The 23993-nt window shown below is 33.8% G+C and overlaps 2 long non-coding RNA genes across 8 annotated transcripts in view; both read left to right on the forward strand.

Moving 5' to 3' along the window:
• The first annotated feature begins 1171 nt into the window (after nucleotides 1-1171).
• Nucleotides 1172-7421, forward strand: LOC138715534 (uncharacterized). Its single transcript, XR_011336395.1, has 6 exons — nucleotides 1172-1842; nucleotides 2806-2962; nucleotides 3069-3319; nucleotides 3582-3707; nucleotides 3934-4141; nucleotides 4376-7421. It is a non-coding gene; the product is annotated as an uncharacterized lncRNA (long non-coding RNA).
• Nucleotides 7422-16093: 8672 nt separating this feature from the next.
• LOC138715532 (uncharacterized) overlaps nucleotides 16094-23993 on the forward strand; it is a 75573-nt gene continuing 67673 nt past the window's right edge. For all 7 annotated transcript variants that reach the window (XR_011336393.1, XR_011336389.1, XR_011336390.1 and 4 more), the window contains exons 1-2: nucleotides 16094-16222; nucleotides 22675-22836. This is a non-coding gene — a long non-coding RNA (uncharacterized lncRNA). The remainder of the gene's footprint in view (nucleotides 16223-22674; nucleotides 22837-23993) is intronic.

A 23993-nucleotide genomic window follows, 5' to 3' on the forward strand; every position in this document is an offset into this window, starting at 1 on the left:
CTCATTGTCGAAATCTGCTAGAATAATTTAATGAACATAATACGTAATATGCTCTAGAGTATGCCATTAGGAAAGTCCAGGATAACAGAGAGGGTTTGGAATTGAACAGGTTACATCAGCTGCTTGTCTATGCGGATGACGGGAATATGTTAGGAGAAAATTCACAAACGATTAGGGGAAACACGGAATTTTACTTGAAGCAAGTAAAGAGATAGGTTTGGAAGTAAATCCCGAAAAGACTAAGTATATGATTATGTCTCGTGACAAGAATATTGTACGAAATGGAAATATAAAAATTGGAAATTTATCTTTTGAAGAGGTGGAGAAGTTCAAATATCTTGGAGCAACAGTAACAAATATAAATGATACTTGGGAGGAAATTAAACACAGAATAAATATGGGAAATGCGTGTTATTATTCGGTTGAGAAACTTTTATCATCCAGTCTGCTGTCAAAAAATCTGAAAGTTAGAATTTATGAAACAGTTATATTACCGGTTGTTCTGTATGGCTGTGAAACTTGGACTTTCACTTTGAGAGAGAAATATAGGTTAAGGGTGTTTGAGAATAAGGTGCTTAGGAAAATATTTGGGGCTAAGAGGGATGAAGTTACAGGAGAATGGAGAATGTTACACAACACAAAACTGCACGCATTGTATTCTTCACCTGACATTATTAGGAACATTAAATCCAGACTTTTGAGCTGGGCAGGGCATGTAGCACGTATGGGCGAATCCAGAAATGCATATAGAGTGTTAGTTGGGAGGCTGGAGGGAAAAAGACCTTTAGGGAGGCCGAGACGTAGATGGGAAGATAATATTAAAATGGATTTGAGGGAGGTGGGATATGATGATACAGACTGGATTAATCTTGCTCAGGATAGGGACCAATGGCGGGCTTATGTGAGGGTGGCAATGAACCTCCGGGTTCCTTAAAAGCCAGTAAGTAAGTAATACATAATATGCTTCTAAAGCTGGATTATAAAATATTGTCGGGTAGTAGTGACATTGAGTTATCTCTCTAAAAGAAAAGCCTACCCTAAGGATACCTCACACCACCACTGATAGACAGCATATAACTATTGTATGTTAATGAAATTACGATTTGAAATTAAATACAGGTTAAGAAAAAACTTTAAAATGTGCTAACATCAATCAATCTGTTCTGGCTATAGGGAAGACCAGGTAACTTGATACCCTAAGGGTGAAACCTAACCATTTTTCCCCCATTACTACAAATGCTAGTGGATTATGGTGATTTTCTAGTTTGAAGGTTGAATTTTCTTTTGCCAACTTCGTTTCGAATTTCGATACTGACAAATACTATAAATGGTAGTGATTTTGTAACCGGTATGTTGGCAGCTGAGGCAAATATCGACAATATTTGCCGGTACTGGAGTTCCATGAAATTAAAATTGTACTAGATTTCTCAGCCGGTTACTGGAAGATAGTGAAATTCGAACTTATTAATAATTAATTAATATTAGTATTAATATTAATACATAATAGTTATGTTATGTGTTGCGTTGTGGTTATAATTCAAGAATAGTCAGATAAGTACGAATGAATATAATATACTTGGGCGTGATAATGCACGTGGGTAATGGATAGAAATATTATTTCAAATTTTAATGAATTTCTTTCGTGTTTAGATTTTTATTACTATGTCAAAAAAATGAAATAGTGTTGCAGTGACTCCTCCAAAGAAGAAAATGTGTGGCATTCAGAGTACGCTTCAGAAATCTGTAGTTCACGTGTATAATGAGTTGAAGAAAGAAGATAATGAAGAAGGAATTATGCTAACGGAGACAGCAATTACAACCAGAATAGGACAATTATTAGGAGTACGTATTGTTAAGCATACATTTCAAAGTGGTATTCAGTTTTAGGAGTTTGCACTAATAATTTCATGATTGTGGTCAAACAAAACAAATTTTTAGGTTAGGCCTAATGTTTAATCAAGTCAGTGATTTTCATATTGCCAAACTAAATACATTTAAGATACTGTAATACTGCAGTAGGTGATAGCTTAAATACATTTACAAATTAGACGAACAAGTAATCAAACAGCACGAAAGTAAATTTCCAGTTTTCTCTTTTGGTATTAAATTAACCGTTCAGATCACAATTTACATGCCACATCGGCCGAAGAAAATACAAGTCATATTGTAATTATTAACTTGATATTGCAGCAAATATTACATGAATGTTGGCCTGTTATGGTGCTTAAAAATAATTCAGTTTTATATAATAACTATATAACATACTCTATAAAGCATAGGAACGTTGACTCTGGCTGAATAATTTATTCATGACTGGTCTAAGTAATATTAAATATGGTGTTTCTTCAGAAAAGCTACCCCACCCAAAGTACTTGTTAAGATATAACACTCGAGAGGACGAGGACGCACTACTGGGAAACTAACCATTTCTCTTCGTCCTGGACCTCTCGCATGTTATATTGGTAATTAGTAACAAGTTTGAGGGAGGGACTACAACAATGCATTAGAATATACAGGTAAGTGTCAAAGGATTTTTGTGCTGAAAGTATTTGTGGCTGTGCACTAAAACCACGTGTTCATCACTATGTAAATATCACAGAAATCAATTAAACAAAATAAAATTATGCCTTCTTTGGTGTAGCTTTTCTGGAGAATTACCTAAATATTAGCCTACTTAAACCTATCGTAGACCCAACCTAACATGTTGATCATTTTCTATTCATATAGCTGTAAATGTTGGTATTATGCATGAATTTTATGATATAACAATTTTTAGAAGTATTATGTTATTGTTTGTTATTACAGCTTGGCTGAACTACAGCCACGAAAGTGATAAATTCACACAAGGGGACCCCACTCGTGACACCAGGAAAACATAGACTACGTAAACATCCAGTGACTGATGCTGATGATTTTACGAAAGATGCAATTGCGAGATTTATTTATGACAAGTTACATAAAGGTAGGGAAGTTACAGGAATTATTGTGTTGATTTATGCAATGTAATTCTGATATTAGTCATAGGCCTATGTATAAAAATATGGCATAATTTTCATTTACTGTTACAGGGGAAGTACTAACAGCAGCAAAAGTTCTGGAACATATGAATGATGATTATGAAACATATTTATTTAGAGTATCCTTATCATCGGTGAAAAAAATTTTGAAAGAAATGAAATTTCTATGGAGCAAAGGGGATCCTTATACACATGTATGAGAAAGTGATGTTATTCGTTTTTAAGAGAATATATAAGAAATATGGAGCGTGAGAACCCTAAACCCGTAGTATTCTTGGATGAGACTTGGATTTTTATGAATGGTAAATTTCAATGTATTGTGAGACATTGAGTGATTGAATTTTTTACTAACAAATAGATTAACACTTATGTGGAATATGAAATTGCAATTAATATAGGCTACTAGTAATGAATTCAGGTGGGAACAACATGTTTTGCAATTAATAGTTTCATATTATAACTAGAGGTTAGTTATAAAATTCTTGAACGGTTTTCCTGTCTTTAAAATTTTTGTGTCTCTTAGAGTGTCAATGTGAATTGCTTTTCTCTCTCTGTTTTTTTAAGTATGATCACCCACTTATTCATGAAATAAACCAGGTGAAGTTTCCAGTGACATGAATGGTGTTATTCATAGACCAACAAATGAGGGTGGAAGATTAGATGCCGGAACAAAAGGTGGATTTATACTCGGTAAGTTATATTGATTTATATTTTACATAAATTTGGCAAGAGTAATTTTTTAAATCAGGGTACAAAAATATAAAAATTGGTGACTAAATAAAAACGTGGGAAAGCCTTTCACCAAAGAGGATCTCATGTCATGTCATGTTATGTTATGTTATGTTTTATTTTCTTTATTTAAATGCTGTGAATTCATGTGACGTAATTATATGCCCAGGTATAATTTTTATTGCAGGTGCTGATTTAATTTTTTCATGCAATTGAAAGAAAAGTCAGGACTACCATAGTGCTATGAATAGCCCTGTAGTTGAGAAGTGGGTGCAAACACAGTTGTTGACCTGAGAACATTAGGGCAATGCGTTATTGTCATGGATAGTGCTGCATATCATAGCAGACTTGTGAAAAATCAGCCAACAACAAAATGGAGGAAAGAACAGCTACTGGTGATTGCAACTGAATATAATAGATTTGTTGTACTAAATGATAAGAGTTGTACTAAATGATAAGAGTTGATGGTGTGAAATCACCTTTTGATATTACATTGCAATATTAATTTCCATACTTTACAGTCATTATTATTATTATTATTATTATTATTATTATTATTATTATTATTATTATCTTTACTACTACTACTACTACTACTACTACTTATAGATGCTACTTTTTTCTTTCAGGTGAAATTGAATCTACATAAGAATCCTAAAACAACAGAGCCTTGCCAATTACTGTTCTGAAGCGGCCTTGTCTTATGTGTTGTGTCTATATACAATTAATTCTTTCAGTTTTTTTTCCCCTTTAATGTAATGAAGTTGTTGGTTGATTGATACCAAGTGTTCAGCAGTTGATGTCATTTGTTATCTTGCACTCCAATATTTAACCAGATGATTGAAAGCTATGTAAAGTTAAACAGTCAAGACAATGATCCATATCTTCATTGAGATTTCAGAAATGGCATGGGGAGATTCTGAAATATCAGTTCTTTGTAAATATTTGAGACAATCATGGCCTGTGATAATATGAGTACTGCCACTGTAGATTTTCATAGAAGTTCAGTTATTAAATTAGGTGTATTATTTTTACTATGTATTGTACTATATTTTTGTTTCGCTTAATTGATGAATTATATATGCTGTAAATTGAATAGTAGACTGTAGGTCTATAGCTTAACTGATGAATTGTATGTGCTGTAAATTAAATAGTAGGCTGTATACCACAAGTGATGAATTGTTTATGCTTGTAATGTGAAGTAATTTGCATGATATTTATTATCAGTTTCTGTATATTTCAACTGATTGAATTGTTTATACTTTTAAATTGAATTAACTTGCTTGCTATGTATTATATTTTATAACTTAACTGATGAATAATTGTTTAGGTTTGTCAATTTAATAATCTGAGTGCCATGTACTTCATATTTTTAGTGGAGCCACCAATGTAGCTTAGTCGGTAGACTCGTTGGCCTGCAAATTCAGAGCTGCACTCGAGGGTAGTTTGGATCCCCCATTTGGTCTGATTAGTTGGTTTCTTCTGAGGATTTTCCTCCATCGTGGAGCAGATGCCGGATGGCCTATTGCAATTTTTTCATTTGCTTTAGAATCATTCCGATTTTTGTTACCACATTGTCATGTACTGATCTTGTTATTCTTTTAACAGTGTGGTAAGATGCAGGTATAGATAACCTTACAGTAATTTTGCTACCTTTCAGCTACCTCATTACCTCCCACTCCATAAAGTTCATGGATCCACGGAAGTACCAGTCATCGATGTAATTCGACCATTTTGCTTAAAATATTAAAACACTGTAAAATATTGAGATTTCATGCTGTTACGTCCATTACTGCAGCAAGAACATCTGATTTTGAATCTGATAGTATGACAGCCTTCTCAGATTTATGAAGTCGATACTGGAGATTTTGTAAGCTTAAAAGTGTATCTAAATTTTCACTATCAAAATTAGTCAGTGTTTGAAGTTAGTTAGTTAGTTAGTTAGTTAGTGGCGTTTAAAAAGGGCGCGTCAGCTACTATGGCTATTTGCACCCTTATCTAAAATCTTTCACTAAACACAATACAATAACCGGAATGTTTAAAATGCTAAAAAGCGTTGTCACGGTTAAAATGGGGCAAACAAGTGTTTGAATATAATTCCCTGTAAAAGGGAATATACTGGTATTGTACTACAACACCACTACATCTATGGCTTGGTAAACAGGATCCATCTATAAAAAATACTGTATGTAGTCACTCACTGACCAGATCATTTATCGTTTCTAATGATTTTTAAAATGTCTGGAGAATTATCACATTTCTTAACATCATCTGTTAAAGTTAACTTATATACTATTCATTTTGAAATAACTTGGGATTGTGTTTTATTAGTAAAGTTTCCCTTAATTGAGCAAGTTTGAGTTCTCCAAGTAGAGTCAAAAAGTCTGTTGGGATTTTGGCTCAGTTTATTAATATTTGTAGACTGTGATTTTTTGTTCTAGACAACCATATTATCTGCAAATGATGAGATTATCATAAGATCTATTTCTTTAGTTAGACCATCGACATTAATATTGGAAAATGTATTCCTGAAAACAACAATGTGGGAAGCCCAGATAAATCTGTCTCTATTTACATATTTGTGACAATGAATCAAATAATCAAGTCACTGACCCAGTGTAACACTTTATCATGGACACCCTAAGTTTGCAATTTCTTAAGTGATTTATATCTACAGAGCCATATGATCCTTGAAAATAAATTAAAATTGTTAAGTTGTTTTGTTTTCTGTTTAAAATATCTTTAATATCTTGACTAAAATTTAAAATCTGTCCATTTGTTGAATGCAATTCTCTAAAGTCAACCCAATAAAATGAAAGTTAGTTACTAGATTCCAGGAACCAATTCAATCTATGAAATCATCTCTTCCATAATTTTGGCTATCATACTAGTAAGTGGTATCTGTCGATAACTCGAAAAGATATTAGTTGAATAATTGCTTTTCAAAATTGATGTTATGGTAGATTTTCTCCAGACATATTGTATTTTAGATGAGATTACAAGATAAAAGTAGTGAGTTTGCTTGTTTGCCAACATGTTTAAGAAAATCAGCATGTGTATTGTCTGGACTTGGAGATGTTTTGGGTCTTATGTTATTAAATTAATAGTAATATTCAGTTCTTGATTAAATATTGTTATATAAAGTAGATAGTAGATTTAATATTTCTTTCAGTTTTTCCTTAATAGTCTGACGTACACAGATAAAACTAACAACCACACCACCAACTAATCTAATAGAAATTAAAATATAATTAAATGTAGAAAAAGTAATTAAAATTATAAATACACGTAATAAACCATAACCCCCTAATTTCAACAATATACTATTTTATTCCCTTTTACAGCTTGTAGATAATTATTAATTGTAGTTATTACTTATTAGCATAATATTTATTGAACTTATTGGCTATTTCACTTCGTTTGAAAGATGTTATTGTGTACAAAAAGCATTTTTTGATGATCGTTTCATGCTGTATGTTGTGTATAAATCTATGATTTCTGGCCATCTGTTGTGTAATCCATCTTTTGTATAGAATTAATAAAATATTCTTTTGGTAGTAATTATTTTATTAATTGAGTATTTAATTTTCACCAGCTCACATTTCTTGAATCATTTGTTTTTTCTTATTTAAATTTAGGACACAAGAGCCAAAAAGAGACTTCACAGTTATGTATCATACATTTTTTCAATGACAGACGTGGAGTTGCAGAAATAATAAGTGTAAGTGTAGCATTATTAAGCAATTTACAAACAAATGAAATCTTTAAAAAGGTATCTAGAAGTGAAATTACTTATGGCTTTTAAGGACCAAAATAATTTTTTAAGTTGATTTATTATTATTTCAGTTTTAGCCTAGTTGTATTATCCATTTCCTTACTAATTTCAAAAGATAATCAGAAGTTCATTCGAATTCCAACCAAAAGTCAATTGGTTATTAATTTATCTACCTTTAGGAAGTACAGTATATGTACGCTGGAATCTTTGAAGTGAAGTGACAATAATTTAATTGGTCTTGGAACAGATTTGATTCTTGAATATTATATACTATACTTTGTTGTATATTTACGTCTAGTAACCTATTAATGCTAATACTAATAATAATGTAAAGGAATAAAAGAATAGAACATAGCAATACATTTCTCATTATTATTGAAACTATTTAGAATAACCTTCCAACATTAAGGTAAAGTACGGTGAGTAAAGAAGTCATTCAGTACATAGGATCGTGATTTTACTACATGTGGTGATATCTGGTAACAGTTGGCAACACTGACAAGGCGGAAATATTTGCTGTTTGGGAACTGAACTTACGTGATCCTCACTATATAGGGCGTGCATTCCATGGGGGCTTTTGAAGAGATTTCCCTGCAATAACTTGCAACTTATGATTCAGACTGGTGCCAAGGGTCCAGCTGTGAATGCTATGCAGATCTGCTGCCTGCTGGGTCAGATTGAACTGGAAGGCACATGGTGTCAGGCAAGGCACTCCCAGCTTTCCTCGCTACAACACATCACCAAGAGCCGGAGGCTTTGTGGATGGAAGGTTCATGACTGGTATCAAGCCACAGGAATTTTTTTTCCATTGTATGGCTGGAAGAGGTACGGATAAAAAAATTGGTATTATAAATGTGACGCATTTTTTGTTATTCATTTTACGCCTTTTTCAACAGTTCAGGTATGACTGGTGTGATCAATTTTGTCACTTTTAAATTTGACTTCATTTTGTACTTTAATTCTTTAGGTTTTTAGATTAAGAATGTGTTTATTTTATGTAAAACTGATATATGGTTTTCGAGAAATAAGCATTTTAGTGCAACACTGCAGATTTAAAGAGGCCCAGGTAGGTTCAAACGTCATTCCTTACATATTACTACAGGCCATGCACTAACTTAAATCCAGCAATTAAAAAAAAAAAAGAATCACGTATATGTCATGGCTACAACAGGAATTAGAGCAGTTTGAAAGAATCGTTACAGAATTTAGAAATCTTCTCACTATTCGTGAGCTGCCACAAGGGACAAAGAGTACTTAACCATAGAAATGTTTACAAGTTCAGTGAACCATTAATTTTGTTTTGATAATGAAACTCCACTGGCTTTCTATTGTTATAGAATACATTGTTAACAGAACTGATTTATTTCACTGTATTTAACCTAGTTTTTATGGATGTTCTGTATTGTGAAGTTTTCAAAATATACAAGTGAAACTTCTAAGGGTTATTCCTAAGTGTCAAGTCATTACCATCGTTTTACTGAACTATTATTCAAAATACATATACTTAAATGAAATCATTTAATATGAAACCAAATAAATAGATGAACCTCAGTTCTCTGGATTGCACACAAAAGGCATTTTCTGTAATCCAAGAAGTAAGACATTTGACTTTGTTTAAATAGATACATATAATTCATTTTGTACAAATGTACATTAATAGTTATACAGGGAGATCCAACATAAAGTGGAGTCTGCTGTCAACCATCCGGTTCTGTCACTGCTCATCCTTTGACATATAATTATAGAATATTCTATTAAATTAATAAATAAATGAAATAATGGGTAATGATTTAATTGTTGTTGCTGTTTAGTCAACTGTCCAAAGACAGGTTGGAAATCCTCATAGGTGACACCAATAAGGTAACTTAGCCGGTAGATAATGGACTAGGGTGGCCAGTTCCTTTCCCCTGTCATTTCTGTGACACACATCAAATGAGATGTAGGCCTGCTGCCTGACAGTAGATGTACATATCAGCCAGAACTTTATTCAGAGGTAGAGATTATGTTAATGAACAATAAAGGAGTATAGGAAATGAATAAATCATAAATACGTGAATGAAGCGTGACTAGAGTCCCATGAAAGTTGTTTTATTTTTAGGAAAATTCGTCTTAAAATTTCAAGATTTCAGTATTATTGCCAATTTGTCGGTGTTATTTTAAATTTATATAACCCTTTGCAAGTTTTGTAATACTGGCTTAAGATATTAAACATGATAAGATGGTATAATACAGTATTTTCAGTATCAATTTTCAGTTTTTACAGTTTTTAATACACACCTGCATTCATTTGTTGATAAAATGGCAGAAATGTGCCATCAAAAAAAGGAAAACTGAAATTATGAAAATATTGTAGTACATACTTAAAAATTCTTTGTTAAGATTTTGTGAACGAAACATGTATTGCTGGAATCTACTAAAAACTTGAATTATGTTTTCTTTTCAGGTTATTATTCAAATTCGCTTTATTTCGCGTTTCAGAAGTGAGTTTTTTTGCGGGGGGGGGGGGGAGGAGTTCTGGAAGGAAGTAAATGGTACAAAGAATTGGAAAAATGAAAGCAATTCACGTTATCATGTCTCACGAATTTCATGTGTCTGTAAGCATGACATTAAGCCTACTTACCATAAGATAACCTGGTTTCTTGATATAACACCTTAAAGATTTTTTTGGATTAAATTCCAAACACACTCAAACGTCATCAGGCCTTTCTGCCGAACTGACTGTTCATTGCTGGCGAAATTCCCTGTCTTACCTTTTCACAATATTTGTGACCTTGTGAACATGTCTGGGAACTCCACCTCTCGTTGGATCTCACAGTCTGTAATCTTTTCTAATATTATTTTTGTGTTTAAGAAAATCAGCAGTTAAAAGTGACATGAAAACTGAAATTGCCTAGACTTTGCTTTAGTTCACTCATGTATAACAAGATGTGTGTTATGACAATTGATATAACAATAGGTAAGTGTCTCTTTATAAAGGATAGCAGCTACCTGGGACTGAGAGACTGTTGGAAGATTAACAAAATTCGCGACAAAAAATATAAATAATTCTACATATAGCGAAGCGTAGGGCTCTGGGAACATACTGGGCGGTCATTTCATTCATCTTTTTATTTTATGCAAGAAACATAATTTTAAAAAATCATTAAAGGTGATGTAGAGTTAACTAGGTACAGTAGAACCCCTTTTTAACGAATCTCTGGGGGATTACTCCCCCCCCCCCCCCTAAACAGGGGTTTTCCTTAAAAGGGGGTTTACGTAAAATGGAATGGAGATGCTAAAGTAACTAGTACTAACATGTGTATTATATACCAAACATTATAATCATTTAATTGGGCTTGCAATTATCATTTACAATGAATTAAATTATAAGATTTTATAACTCTTCAAGTGGTGAGGCACAAATGTTATTCCGTTTGGTTTGGCCCTAATGACACAAACTCGACAATGAAAATTTCTTCTTTTTCTTTATTATCCCCCATAATGAATTAGTTGGCAAACTATGCTCTTTTCAATATGTGATATTGTTATTTGAGGATTAACCTCAACATCCTTTAGTATTTTAATTTTCTGTCTGACAGTTAATTTCTTTCATTTAGTCGCCATTATGACAATGCACAAACAGCATAAACTAACAAAACACTTGAAAACAGGATCCACACAACTCGCAAGAACGAAACAAGCGAAGCAACCTCTCTGTAAAAGCAATGCAAAGCAAGACCATTAAGAACTATAAAGAATAATGGTGCTGCATTACTGTCGATTGAGATGCTCTATCGAATATGCTGGTACTATTGATTATTGAAAGTTGATTTGATATTTGGACTTCATTATCACTAAATCCACTTGAAAAGTATTCCTTAAAACTAAGATTTTCCTTAAACCAGGTTTCCTTAAAAGCGGAAATTAATTAATTACAATATGGAAGATGCCATTAAGTCAAGATCCAACTATTGGAAACTAACTAACATTATTCTTATGGTAATTTGGCTGGGACTTGACAGATTATTCCTTAAAAACGGGAATGTTAAAATGGAGTTTTACTGTATTTTGTGTCTTAGAGATAGACAAATAAGATCATATTTATTTCATACAGTGTTCACATCTGAATTAAGTAATCATTAAAATAATAAAAGGAAAATTCTAAACAATAGTTGTCTGAACACAGTCAGGTACAATACAGTTAAATCTTCAGTTTCTATACATGTTTCGACGCACTTGTCACTTCATCTTCAGTAGCAATTTGTCACGAAGTTGTGCTGAGACCGGAGTTGTCTGCCATGATTGTCAGTGATTTTCCCTAATAAGAAAAAAATCCATCGGTATTTGTATCTTGTGTGTTGTGATTCTAAACAACATATTTTACAATTCTTATTATGCTTCAAACAAATTGCATATTGATTTATGTAAGAATTTTTCACTGATTTAAAATAAAGCACTGCAAAATGAAATAATATATACCATGATTACAAAATAAATAGATACTATCAACAAGTTATAAAATCATTACAATTGAAGATTTAGAAATTCTTTTTGTAGATTTTTATTCATCAACATTGAAAGTTTGTATTCATATTGATTATCGATTAAGTCACATCACACACAGTTCCACTAGGATGGCTGCCATTGCCACAGAAAAAGCATTCATTTTGCGTGCTTGAATTACACAAAACGAATTCTGTTAATGGCATGCAGTGGCATTATAAAATACATTTGAGAAAATTACTACCAACAAGTCAGGATAGGAGAAGAAATGTCAGAAGGAAGGGAAATTGGTAGAGGAGTATGTCAAGGATGCCCTTTATCACCTACATGTTCAACATTTACTTGGAGGATTTAGTAAAACTGTTTCCATAACATGAAGAGTTATAATAGGAGGAAGAAGAATAAAGTGCATAAGATTTGCTGATGATATGGCGTTGTTAGCAGAAGAGGAGATGATACTAAGGGATATGCTACTGGAGCTAAATGACAGCTTGAGCAGTATGGGATGAAGATAGATGCAAATAAGACGAAGACCATGGTCATGGGAAGAAAAATAAAGGAGGTAAACTTGCGAATTTTAAATGAGACAGTAGAGCAAGTGGACAGCTTCAAATACTTGGGGTGTACTATAAGTAGTAACATGAGCTGCTGCCAGGAAGTCAAAAGGAGGATAGCAATTGCCAAGGAAGCTTTTAATATAAAAAGGAGCATCTTCTGCAGACCCCTGGAAAAAGAACTAGAGAGAAAGAGACTAGTGAGGTGCTTTGTGTGGAGTGTGCCATTGTATGGGGCAGAAACATGGACATTATGACGAAGTGAAGAGAAATGAATAGAAGCATTTGAAATGTGGATATGGAGAAGAATGGAGTGGACAGACAGAATAAGAAATGGAACTGCGTTGGAAGAATGGGTGAAGAACGAATGATGAGGAAACTGATAAGGAAGAGGAAAAGGAATTGGTTGGGTCACTGACTGAGAAGAAACTGCCTACTGAAGGATGTACTGGAAGGAATAGTGAACGGGAGAAGAGTTCGGGTCAGAAGAAGATATCAGATGATAGACGACATTAAGATATATGGATCATATGAAGAGAAAAAAAGAGAAAGACTGGAGAAAGCTGGATTTGCAGTGAAAGACCTCTTGGGCAGGACACTGAATCATGATGATAGGCAGTTGATCTGTGATTGCACAAGAAACTTAAAACAATTGAAAGTTTGTGTAAGGATAAAAATTCTGGGAAAACATATGTGTCCGATGAAAAATTTGATTGTGTTCATGTTGCTTTCCAACACTGTCCAAAGAAATCGACAAGAAGTGCTGCAAATTCCACAACCACCTGTAGGACTAATTTTATACAAACTAAAGTCATCGTAAGTTCTAACTGACAATGACAACATTAAACGTGGTGACCTGTGTGGAAATGCTTATATGTTGTGAGGAAGATGATTTTAGTGATAAGTTAACATTCCACGTCAGTAAACAAACAGAGCATTCGAATATGGGGGACTGAAAATTCTAAAAGAATAATGGAGTATGTGCGGGATTCCTCATGTTAATGTGTTATGTTATGTCCTGCAAAATGGTTATCCCCCCCACTTTTTTCCCATGAAAAACTGTTACAAGATCTCCTTATCTCGATATGGCCATTAATTGGTTGATGCCTCAAATGTATGAAGACTGTGAAAACTTAATTTTGCAACAGAATGGGTCACCACTCCATTGACACTGGGAAGTTAGAGATCATCTGGAAAGAACTCTTCTACAGCACTTAATTGGTTTTGCAACAGTTGAAATAAATCACTCACAGTTTGGCTACCATGAAGCCCTGACCTAACAATCCGACTTTTTTGTATGGGCGTAGAAGCTCACATTGTGGAAACGACTTTTGATGATAGTGGTGGTGGTGGCAGTGGCAGTAACAGTGGCATCTGAAATACCGAGTTTGATTCCTCCTCTTCTACTGATTACTGACCTAGATGATATGAACAATGACATCCGAGCATCAATTGAAAGTGTTGACGAAGTTATGTTAAGCTGTTGAGTGAAACTTTACGAATATATTTACAAAACCATTTAAGGTGACTTTCGATATCTTAAACACTTGAGGCCATGTAACTTGTTAAATTTATTTCTTATGTAATCATCTTGTATAATTTATGTATGAAAAAACATCCAGTGGAAATCTTCACAATTACCTTGAGAAATCTGAGCAGACTGCAATCTGTTTAAAAGCTACAAACATTTATTCAGGATAGAATTGTGAAAATAGTGATATTTGTTTTCATGTATGTATTTAACCACAATATACTGATACTTGTTTTCATGTATGCATTTAACCACAATATTTCACAGTATTCATGAGAATACTGATACTTGTTTTCATGCATGTATTTAACCACAATATTTCACAGTATTCATGAGAATACTGATACTTGTTTTCATGGATGTATTTAATCACAATATTTCACAGTATTCATGAGAATATTGATATTTGTTTTTATGCATGTATTTAACCACAATATTTCACAGTATTCATGAGAATACTGATACTTGTTTTCATGCATGTATTTAACCACAATATTTCACAGTATTCATGATAATACTGATACTTGTTTTCATGGATGTATTTAATCACAATATTTCACAGTATTCATGATAATACTGATACTTGTTTTCATGGATGTATTTAACCACAATATTTCACAGTATTCATGAGAATACTGATACTTGTTTTCATGCATGTATTTAACCACAATATTTCACAGTATTCATGAGAATACTGATACTTGTTTTCATGCATGTATTTAACCACAATATTTCACAGTATTCATGAGAATACTGATACTTGTTTTCATGCATGTATTTAACCACAATATTTTGACAGTATTCATGAGAATACTGATACTTGTTTTCATGCATGTATTTAACCACAATATTTCACAGTATTCATGAGAATACTGATACTTGTTTTCATGGATGTATTTAATCACAATATTTCACAGTATTCATGAGAATACTGATACTTGTTTTCATGCATGTATTTAACCACAATATTTCACAACTTGTTTTCATGCATGTATTTAACCACAATATTTCACAGTATTCATGAGAATACTGATACTTGTTTTCATGCATGTATTTAACCACAATATTTCACAGTATTCATGATAATACTGATACTTGTTTTCATGGATGTATTTAATCACAATATTTCACAGTATTCATGATAATACTGATACTTGTTTTCATGGATGTATTTAACCACAATATTTCACAGTATTCATGAGAATACTGATACTTGTTTTCATGCATGTATTTAACCACAATATTTCACAGTATTCATGAGAATACTGATACTTGTTTTCATGGATGTATTTAATCACAATATTTCACAGTATTCATGAGAATACTGATATTTGTTTTTATGCATGTATTTAACCACAATATTTCACAGTATTCATGAGAATACTGATACTTGTTTTCATGCATGTATTTAACCACAATATTTCACAGTATTCATGATAATACTGATACTTGTTTTCATGGATGTATTTAATCACAATATTTCACAGTATTCATGATAATACTGATACTTGTTTTCATGGATGTATTTAACCACAATATTTCACAGTATTCATGAGAATACTGATACTTGTTTTCATGCATGTATTTAACCACAATATTTCACAGTATTCATGAGAATACTGATACTTGTTTTCATGGATGTATTTAATCACAATATTTCACAGTATTCATGAGAATACTGATACTTGTTTTCATGCATGTATTTAACCACAATATTTCACAACTTGTTTTCATGGATGTATTTAACCACAATATTTCACAGTATTCATGAGAATACTGATACTTGTTTTCATGCATGTATTTAACCACAATATTTCACAGTATTCATGAGAATACTGATACTTGTTTTCATGTATGTATTTAACCACAATATTTCACAGTATTCATGAGAATACTGATACTTGTTTTCATGTATGTATTTAACCACAATATTTCACAGTATTCATGAGAATACTGATACTTGTTTTCATGTATGTATTTAAACACAATCATTTCTTATTTTCAGGCTTTAATTGATACAGCTGTGAAAACCAGTAGGAGTGGATATCTCCAAAGATGCTTAGTTAAACATTTGGAAGGTTTAGTAGTTCATTACGACATGACAGTTAGAGACAGTGATGGCACTGTAGTGCAGGTATGGTAATGAGAAGCACTCACCATTCATTCCTTCAAAAGTAAAATATTACTGGCAATGATGATTACAATATGGGTCCAAATCTATTACGATGTTTTTGCATAGAAACAGCTGTGTGAAAACCATTCTTATAATATTGTAATCGCAGCCTAGCATTTTTCAGTGATAAAAGAAGTCTACCTTATAGGACGTGCAGACTATACTAACTGACCATATACTCTGCGCATGTTATCCTTAAAGGGTTTATTTACAACAAACCTAAAGCAGTCAACCATAAATTCCTCAATCATGCAACCATTTTGTGCTTGAAATAGAACACCAGGGTGTTTAGGAAGGTTGAAGACTATTGCTTAAATGGCCCATGCTCTGACACCAATAGCCAATAGCAAATTGGAAAAAACGAAGTGCACAGTACTGATCCGATACATATTTACAGCTTGGATCAGTATTGGCTGTGAAGCGTTTTAAAAAGTGCTGTGTTTCTAAGAACATGGATAGCAGTAAGGATGACATTTTGTGGCAGGTTTGGTTACTTACTGTGTCCCCTGAGTAGCACAGTTCGTATAGTGCTGGCCTTCTGTGCCTGAGGTTGTGGGTTCGATCCTGGCCAGGTTGCTTAAGTGCGACAGGCTCATGTCCCTAGATTTAGTGGCATGTAAAAGAACTCCTGTGGGACAAAATTCCGGCACACCGGTGATGCTGATATAACCTCGGCAGTTGCAAGTGTCGTTAAATAAATCATAATTTATAATTTTTATTTTACTTAACGGTATTTAAGGAACCCAGAGGTTCATTGTTGCCCTGTCCTGAGCAAGATTAATCCAGTCTCTATAATCATATCCCACCTCTCTCAAATCCATTTTAATATTATCCTCCCATCTATGTCTCGGCCTTCCCAATGGTCTTTTTCTCTCCGGCCTCCCAACTAACACTCTATATACATTTCTGGATTCGCTCATACGTGCTACATGCCCTACCCATCCCAGATGTCTGGATTTAATGTTCCTAATTATGTCAGGTGAAAAATACAATGTGTGTAGTTCTGTGTTGTGAAACTTTTTCCATTCTCCTGTAACTTCATCCTTCTTTGTCCCAAATGTTTTCCTAAGCACTTTATTCTCATGCACCCTTAATCTCTGTTCCTCTCTCAAACTGAGAGTCCAAGTTTCACAACCATACAGAATAATCGGTAATATAATTGTTTTATAAATTCTGTCAGTTTTTTTGAGAGCAGACTGGGTGACAGAAGCTTCTCAACCGAATAATAACAGGTATTTTCCATATTTATTCTGCATTTAATTTCCTCCCAAGTGTCATTTATATTTGTTACTCTTGCTCCAAGATATTTGAATTTTTCCACCTCTTCATAGGATAAATTTTCAATTTTTATATTTCCATTTCGTACAATATTCTGGTCACGAGCAGTGGCGTAGCCAGACTAATTATTTTGGGTAGGTCAGATATGCAGGGTTTAGAAACTACCAGACCCATCCCCTGACAATGCCGCTGCCGTCAACTCTCTTGAAACTCCTTCTCGGAAGTCTTATTTAATAACATGCAAAATTATGATACACAACCATGCAAGGCATACCTATACAAAGGCTTCATAAGGTGAACTGGAGCTGTCGAGATTTCCTAGCAACGAATCTGTCGATCGCTTATGATGGGTCCTTCAACAAATCCCAACTTTTCTCCCTCTCAAATGATAGAATTGCTAGATTACAAAGCCTTGTGCTTGACATGATTGTCGAATTTTTCTTCGTTTCAGAGCTTTGAAAAGTTTTATATCATTGCCTTAATGAAGGACGAACATTTACTAATATCCATTTTTGGAGACTGAGGTGCTTCCAGTAATGAATTTGCAAGAGCAAAAATATCGTTTAAACATACCAAATAAAATAAGGCGTCAAATTTTTCTAGCTGATGCAACAATTCAGTAGCCTCCACGGCTTCCTTCTTTTTATCGCTGCCAGACAATTTTTTAGGCCCAACCCAACACAGTTAAATTGGATCTTGAAGAAATGAACGCATTTTTGACTTCTTACTTTAATGCTATCGACTGTAACTATTGCTCTGGATCCATGGTTTAGTTTTAATTTTGAGTATTTTCCATAAAAACGCAAAAATAAGCATATTTTTTGGGTGGCCCTGGGCCCACCTGTTGGCTTCACCACTGGTCACAAGAGATAATCATATACTTTGTTTTTTCATGATTTACTTCCAAACATATTTTACCATCTGAAAAAGAATCCAGTTCCAGTTACAAAATTAATTTTTTCATTTTATAACATTTACAAAGTGTAAATCTTATTACATAGAGATATTTTTATTTTTCTATATAGAACATCTGAAAACTTGAGGTCGTATTATGTTCGAGGTCATATTAGATTTTTGCCAGTATGGTACTTATTGGAAGAGTGTGGTCTCTAAAGTTAAGATTTAAATATGCATGTATTGTCATGTTAAGTATATTGAATATATATATATATACACTGGTCAAAAAAAGTTAAGCATAATTAGGCATATAACGGTTTTTATTAATTAAAATAAAATAGATAAATTATAATTGGATTTCTTGGTTCCACAGAATAAACTTAAAAGTAGAAATACACTATTTGTTAACAATGGACTCAATATGAAATGAAAAAGCTGCATTGTTTGGAAACAACAGAAAAGATAAGGGAAGTTGAAATTCGTACATCATCAATGAAAAGGAGATGGTGCTTTCAGTGCCCTGTTTAATAACGTGTTGGTCCTCCACGAACCCTGAGGCACTCTTGTATGCGACGGGGCATACTCAGTACCAACGCATCTAAGCTCTCCTGAGGCAAATTGACCCATTCTTCCAAGGCAGCATTCCTGAGTTCTTGAATCGTTAATGGGTGATGTGGACGATTGGAAATGGCTCTCCTGAGAAAGCTCCATGCATGCTCTATGCAGTTCATATCCAGTGAGCATGCTGGCCAATCCATTCTTCGGATCCCATGCTCTACCAGATACCGCTGCACACTATGAGCACGATGAGGCCGAGCATTATCGTCCTGTAGAGTGAACCCTTCTCCTAAAGTCTCTGCAAAACCACTTACTATGGGTTGGAGGATGTTGTTCTCATACACGGCAGCAGTCATGTTTCCCTCTATTGAAACCAGTGGTGTGCGGCGGCCAAACATGACACCTGCCCAAAACAAGATTGAACCACCAAACTGTTGGTGACGTTCCACGGTCATTGAGGGATGATTTCGTTCCCCTGTTCGTCTCCATACGCGAATAGAGTTATTGTCAGGGTGTAGGCCCATTCTCACTTCGTCTGAGAATAAATTTCTGGTCCATTGGTCTCGTGTCCAATTCTCATGTGCTCTAGCCCATCATGCACGACCACCCCTGTGATGTGGACGGAGTGCTGGAGTCTTGAGTGGTCTTCGAGCATACAACCCTATGTCATGAGGTCTATTGCGCACAGTTTGGCTACTTACAACAACACCAGTGGCTTCGAACAGGTCATGGCGCAGAGTTGTAGCTGAGGCTATAGGGTTCCTACGTGCAGATAACCTTACATACCGGTCCTGACCTGGTGTTGTTTTGCGTGGACGGCCCTCGCGAGGTCGATCTGCTATTGACTAGGTTTCCTGGAACTTTCTCCACAGTCTGGAGACAATACTCTGATTCACATGAAGGATGTTAGCAACATCAACTTGTCTCATGTTTTGTTCCATCAAAGTGATGATTTTAATGCGGTCTGCCATTGTAAGGGTGTTCCGAGCCATTGTACTGCACTATGAAGCAAAACGACACTGATTGAACTTTGCTCGAATTACAGGCTTTGTTTACTAGCCGTGATTTGGACGTTACCTAGTGATGCAGAATAAAACAAATGAAAGAATTTGAATTAGTAAACATAATACGTGCCACATAAAACCAAAAGAAACATAAATATCAGGTATTATAGGGTAAACTGGAAATATGCTTAACTTTTTTTGACCAGTGTATATATATATATATATATATATATATATATATATATATAGATGGTGGATGAAAGAAACGCACTGTCCGATATTACCGATGTCTGATACTACCCGACTCTCCCCTATATATACACAGGGTGGAAGTGAAATAACCTTGCAGATTGAAAGGGACGATGGGATATGCTGAATGAATAGGAAACCTATATTACGAACCCTTCTCTAGCTACAAAGTTGCGATGTGGATTGCATCGTTCAGTGGTTTTTTAATTAAATTTACACGAAAACCGCCCACATTATTGAAATAGGACAGAGGGATAAATGATTCTTTATTAGATTTTCTATCGATATGAACAAGAATCACAATCCAATTCGCAATAGTTACCAAATAAGAGGGTGTTAAACATTAGGAAAAAACATTTTTTTCTGAGAAAACTGTGAACTCTCCACCAATCTGGTATTACAGTTTTTGTTACATGCAACATGAGCTATTCACTCTAAAAATCTGCAGGGTTATTTCACTTCCACCATATATGTATATATATATATATATATATATATATATATATATATATATATTTGGGTGGGGGGTGTTCTCTCGATGAAATAACTTACAACTTGTTTTTGAATAAAGTGTGTATTTAATGTCGGTTCCTCTGAAATGTTTTTTTTTTCACAATATTTTTCAAAGAAATTCCTAAATGCATTTTTTGAAATCAAGTCCTTGCACATGTCTTTCCAGAGCTCATATACTCGGAGTTAGCTTTGATCCTAGATCATATATACCCATATAGGTCGGTCTTATAGGCTTTGAGGTTAACAACTTTCATCAGGTTTACTACGCTGCCATCTAGTTGTTACATAAGGAGTCACGTCATAATTCCCATTTGAATTGCATTAGTGACTGTACTGCCATCTCGTGTTCGTTTATGGCAGACGGGTGGCGATCCTGGCGGTTGTTCTCTTCAGAGTGCTGCCAATTTTAACATAGCAATGAGTTATCTGTTACATATATGATCTAGGCTTTGATGCAAAAGTTTTCGAAGTCATTGCTTCCTTGTAATCTTCTTCATAACAAGTTGGTCTGAATGTGTTGCATGTTTTCAAACTGCCTACTAGGAAAGGGCATCTTTTATTGAAGATTTTATAATGTATACAAAACTTAAGTTATGCATAAAAATTGCACTCAGATGTTTGCTGCATGCTTGACAAACCATTACTATTTTCCATTAGTGCTTGGGGCATATTCGCCAGTGAATTTAGGAATTGTTTATTTTGCTTTAATAACAGAGCTTTTGTACATTTCAACACAACATGATCCACAGACATATATATATGCAGATGTATGTTTCACTGAGTCACAATGACTGTTAACTCGGTAGTGCTGTTAACAGTATTTTCGCGTATAAATATGAATATATAAGATATTTTTTTCTTCTGTTTCTATCAAACACAGACTAATGTCCTGTGCACCGTGTGATAAACAAATGTTGGTGAGTTGTGAGCTGGCCACAGAAACAAATTATCTTTCATTGTTTTAATATAGACATGGCAGAAAGAAAAGTGTGTTGGAAAAGAAAATTTGCGATTGTCAACAGTTAGGAACATCTATTACAAAAATTTTTAATCTCACATTTTTCAAAAGTTTCGCCCTTTGTCAAAAGCATATTATTTGAAAAAATGAGGGAAATAAAAACAGTACTTCTTCAATTACACAAGCACAATGTGACAAATGTCCATTAGTTTATTTTGTCCTGTAAAAATATGATGTGTCTGTCCACATTTTCACTACTTGAATTAAATATTTAAAAATAGCAGTCCATTTATTTTGAAGAACTATATAGTTTAAACTAACATACAAAATTTCAGCCCTTTGTCTTAAGTAGTTTCTGAGTAAATGGTTCCTGAATTTAGAACAACATTTTTTTTTCTGTTAATTACTCACCTGCATATATTGTATATGTGTGGATGGCAGTTTTATGTCTGCATACATTTTTTAGTTTTTCATTCAACTCTCCTATGTACTGTATATTGTACGTGTGAGTACAGTTTTTGTGTCAACATGTCATACATAAGTACTAAATAATAACTACCGTTTATGAAGTTCAAACATAATGTGAAGATTTGAAAAAAGCATGTCCATGTTCAGCCAGTTTTTTGTTTTATCATTATTCTTGTCTGTTTTCCAATTGCATTGAAAGTGCAACATCGTCGGTTTCTTGGTAAAAGTGACCAAGTCCAAAATTGAAAATTGTTGGGAAAAGGCATTTAAAGGTTTAATGATCCATCCAAAGACAACTGTTCTTCTTTAGATGTTAGTAACAAGTTATTTTGAAGGTAAATGTGCTATATTATTAGTTTTTAATATATAATTATGTCTTAAATTTTCATAAAGGTTGGATGCCTTTGAATGTGACTTGGTCACTTTTACCAAGAAACCGACGACATGGAATACAAGAATTTACATAGATATTACGTTTCTGTTTTTAGTTTGCTTATGGTGAAGATGGGAAAGATGTCATGAAAGCCCAGTTTCTGAAGAAGAAACAAATCCCATTTCTTGCAGACAATTATAAAGTGATTAAGAATTTTTCGTCAGAAATGTTGGATGATGAACAAACTACTGCTGGCATAGCACAGCGAAAAAAACAGGTAATTTTGATTTTCATATACAGACTTAATTATATCATATAACTAATTAATTATATACAACAATATATAATAACACCTTCACATGTTGGACTATTTGACAATGAAATGGCAGATCAACTTTTCAAAAAAGGCACTAAAATCCAAACAATAATCCACTCCAAATCAAACCTCTGCAGGAAGATTAAAGAAATCAAGAAAAAATATGAAGGCCGTAAGGAAGCTGTAGCAAAATTTAGGTTGATGTCAGGACATGACTGCCTGGCTCACCGTAGGCATATACCACTCCAACAGATGTGTTGTGCAACAACCCTGACCAAATCATGGACAAACAACACCTTCTGTTCTGCCCAGCCTGAAACTCAACTGCACAACAGACTGGGGACCTTGTTAGCTTGTACTGGGAAGCTAGAGGGAAAATGACTCGATTGTCAATTCTAGCCATTGGAAAATAAATAATCTTACTTTCAGATGTCAGTGTTATGACTAGGTTTAGGATTTTTAGGTGATAAAAGTTGAGAATTACTAATTTTTTTATGTGTTAAAAAATTAAAAAATATTAGCTAAAACATTAAAAATATTTTCATCTTTCACATAATAATGTTCAATATCCTAACACCTAAAAATCCTAACCTAGTCAAATACGAGTAAAAGCCTGTGTACTCACTAACCATGCCTCATCAGTCTATTGCTGAAATGTCTTTGGAGTTCCAGTTCACAATACATGACATCTCCGAATTATCCATTAAAAATCTCTGTTGATTGTCACAGAACACAGTCGGTACTGGGAAAACGACTGTTCTGTATCAAATGAAGTCAGTCTAACGTACTTCAGAAGAGGGATGTCAGACATTAACTCTCAGGTTCTCATTGTCTACTTGTTGATCTTCTAGAACTTGGGCAACTTTGCTCATAATTTCAAATTCAATATTTTTTCTAAACACAAGTTTAGATTACTTTTTTTAAACTTTTCCGTTTTGTTTTTAAACTTGCCATTTTTTCTTTCAGTATCATGTCCTTTTTTTTTTAACAGTTTCTTTCAGGAGGTTTGTTATTTCTTCTAGTTTTTAATGGAGTTGGACAAGACACTCAAATTAGCAGAAACATATGGAGATTTATTTCTTCAATACATTTTGAACGAAGTTTTTGTCCATTTCATC

Source organism: Periplaneta americana, chromosome 15, assembly GCF_040183065.1.
Source record: "Periplaneta americana isolate PAMFEO1 chromosome 15, P.americana_PAMFEO1_priV1, whole genome shotgun sequence".
In the NCBI taxonomy this organism is placed as follows: domain Eukaryota; kingdom Metazoa; phylum Arthropoda; class Insecta; order Blattodea; family Blattidae; genus Periplaneta; species Periplaneta americana.